Source organism: Natrix helvetica (genome assembly GCF_964273705.1).
Source record: "Natrix helvetica genome assembly, chromosome: 12".
Lineage (NCBI taxonomy): Eukaryota > Metazoa > Chordata > Lepidosauria > Squamata > Natricidae > Natrix > Natrix helvetica.
The window spans coordinates 4,803,511-4,807,178 of NC_138556.1; positions in this window are offsets into that span (position 1 = coordinate 4,803,511).

Sequence of the window (3,668 nt, forward strand, 5' to 3'; positions counted from 1 at the left end):
TTGATTACCATCTTTAAAGCGCTCCATGGCATAGGACCTAGTTATCTGCAGGATCGCATCCTACCACACACGTCCCTGCGACCTATCCGCTCACACAGGGAGGGACTGCTCCTGGTGCCGTCCGCTAGGCAATGCCAGCGGGCGACACCTAGGAGTAGGTCCTTCTCTGTGATGGGCCCAACCCTCTGGAATGACCTCCCCCCCAACATTCGAACTACCACCGACCTCCGTTCCTTCCGTCAAAAGTTAAAGACTCACCTATTTCAATCAGCTGGCCTGGCACTCTCTTAGTTTTATCTCCCGGGGATTTATTTTAATGGGGTTTGGGTTTTTAATTGGGGATGTTTTTTAGGGTTTTAGAATATATTTATTTCTTGTACAGCCTATCTCCTCCATCCAAATGTATTTAAGTGTTTTATGATTGTATTTTTATCTGCATTGACTGTACACCGCCCCGAGTCCCTTCTTGGGAGAGGGGGCGGTCTAGAAATCCAAGAAATAAAGAAATAAATAAAATAAATCCTTATCCTCCTCCTCTTCTCCTCCTCCTCCTCCTCCTCCTCCTTCCCCTTCTCCCTCCCTCTTCTCCCTTCCAGCACTAGCCTTGTTCCCTAGTTGGGTCATGAAGCATCTGCAAGAAAACAACTAAGCTCAGAGAGCACCCACCGCCTCCTCTTCCTCCTCTTCTTCCTCCCCCTCCCCTGAACTCTTTCCCTGATCCCCTGGGTTCTGAATTCTGGCAAAAACCATCCATTTCTCCTCCGCTGGATCTTGAGAAAGAGGAAGAAGAAGTGAAAATAGAATGTTGGGTTGGGAAAATCCCTTCTGAGTACTGGTGAGTCAGAAGGGATACTGAGAAGGAGGCTATGGTGACCCTTCCCAGAAATTCTCTGATTCCTCACATTGCACAGATTATCCCCGAGTGAAAGCAATTTCTGAAAGAGGAAAAATTAGCAGCTAGCCGAACTCACTTTGCCTGGGTTTCCTTTTTTTTCTTTTACAGAATCATTCTCTTGTCTCTTCTCTTCCTCTCTCTCACTCACCCAAACCCTTTTATAGTGTTGCACCCGTTTTTATAGTCAGTAGTTTGCGTAAACGGCTGTAGTTCTCACTTGGCAATCAAACTCATTAAATCATCTTAAATACAATGTTTTAATGATAATTTCACGCTGCCAGCTGTGTTATGGTAGATTAAAAACAAAAATAAATGCTTTCCCCCACCATCCTCGACGATATAGCTATGCGATTTTAAACATGCAAAGTTGCTTGTGCAGCTGTTAGCATCTGCAAGCGTTTCAATTTCTCAGCCTTAGATGTTAAGCTGTTGTTTACACAGCTCTTTGGTAAAACAAAAGCGGAAGAATGCCACGTATGGCTGCCAGTTGTGTGGCCAGCCATTTCTGAAATGATTTTGAGGGGTTTTATACCACAATATCATCACCGCTGTGTTTTTCCCAGTTGCAATGGATGGCTGTGAAGGTTGGACCATAAGGAAGGCTGAGCGCCAAAGAATTGAGGCCTTTGAACTCTGGTGCTGGAGGAGACTCCTGTGAGTCCCTTGGACTGCAAGGCCATCCAACCAGTCAGTCCTAGAGGAGATCAACCCTGACTGCTCTTTAGAAGGCCAGATCCCAAAAATGAAACTCAAATACTTTGGCCACCTAATGAGAAGGAAGAAGGACTCCCTGGAGAAGAGCCTCATGCTGGGAACGATTGAGGGCAAAAAAAGAAGGAGATGACAGAGAAGGAGGTGGCTGGATGGAGTCACCAAAGCAGTCAGCGTGAGCTTGAATGGACTCCAGAGGATGGTAGAGGACAGGAAGGCCTGGAGGAACGTTGCCCATGGGGTTGCGATGGGTTGGACATGACTTCGCAACTAACAACACCACAACTTTTCTTGTAACATTTGTTAAGTGAATCACTGCCGTTCTTAAATTAGTAACACGGTTGTTAAGTGAATCTGGTTTCCCCATTGACTTTGCTTGTCAGGAGGTCGCAAAAGCGGATCGCATGACCCTGGGACACTGTAACCGTCATAAATGTGAGCTGTTGTAAGTCAAGAACTACATGTATTTGAAAGTAACCCTTTGGCCACCTAATGAGAAGGAAGAAGGACTCCCTGGAGAAGAGCCTCATGCTGGGAAAGATGGAGGGCAAAAGAAGAAGAAGGGGACAGCAGAGAAGGAGGTGGCTGGATGGAGTCACCGAAGCATTAGGCGTGAGCTTGAATGGACTCCAGAGGATGGTAGAGGACAGGAAGGCCTGGAGGAACGTTGCCCATGGGGTCACGATGGGTCGGACACGACTTCGCAACTAACAACCATCACCACATTCTCCGCTGCACAGCCCCAGGCTAAGGGGATTCTCAGATCAAACCAATCTTTACGGCAGTTCATTAACCAAAGGCAAATGTTTCTCTGTTCATTTGTGTCCGACTGTAGGGCTCATTTCCTCTCCTCGGTAGGGAACTTACCAAATTTTTGGATGATACCAAGCTGGCAGGAATAGCCAACACCCTAGATCTGTGATGACGAACCTATCTTGCCTGGCACGCATGGCGTCACCCGTTCCTTGTCTGGGATTTTGGCATGCATTCACACATGATCAGCTATCCTTCATGCATCCAGCAGTGCTGAAACTGGAAGAGCTGGTCTTCCATTTTCCCACGTGAGCATATGCACCGGCCAATGATTGTCATGCATGCAGGCGTGCCATAACCGTCTGGCCGGTGTGAATGCATGCGCCGGAAACCGGAAGTTCATTGTCCAAAGGTCACATGACCCTCACATGACCCTGCAACCGCCATGAATAAGAACCAGTTGCTCAACGGCTGAATTTTGGTGTGACAACGGGGACGTCCCAACCATCATAAATGTGAAAAACCGCCGTAAGCCATTTTATTCAGTGCTGTAGTAACTTGGAACGGTCACTAAATGAACTGTTGTAAGCCGAGGATGGCCTGTACAAATGAAGCCCACACTTCATCGTGATAAAGAGACTCCCTGCCCAGGTTCCAATGAATACATCCCCAGCAAAGAGAAGCCCCAGGCAGGCACCTTCCTCAAAGAACATTTTATTGGGACGTATCATATTGGCACAGTCTTGGTGGAAAACCGACTCTACTTTCCCACCGGTGTCACATTCAAGTTTGTAACTTCACCCCCCAAGAGTCACCAGTCACATGATCCAATCAACACTACAGTTGAGTTGTTGGGTGACTTCAGTCTCCACTTGGGAGGCGCACAGGGGCCAGTATCCCAACTAACAGACTAGGAAAAAAACAACAATAAAATTACCCGTGGAAGCAGTGGTGAAATTCAAATTTTTTTACCACCGGTTCTGTGGGCCTGGCTTGGTGGGTGTCACAGGGGAAGGATACTGCAAAAATCCCCATTCCCTCCCCACTCCAGGGGAAGGATACTGCAAAATCTCCATTCCCTCCCCACTCCAGGGGAAGGATACTGCAAAATCTCCATTCCCTCCCCACTCCAGGGGAAGGATACTGCAAAAATCCCCATTCCCTCCCCACTCCAGGGGAAGGATACTGCAAAATCTCCATTCCCTCCCCACTCCAGGAGAAGGATACTGCAAAATCCCCATTCCCTACCCACTCCAGGGGAAGGATACTGCAAAATCTCCATTCCCTCCCCACTCCAGGGGAAGGATAC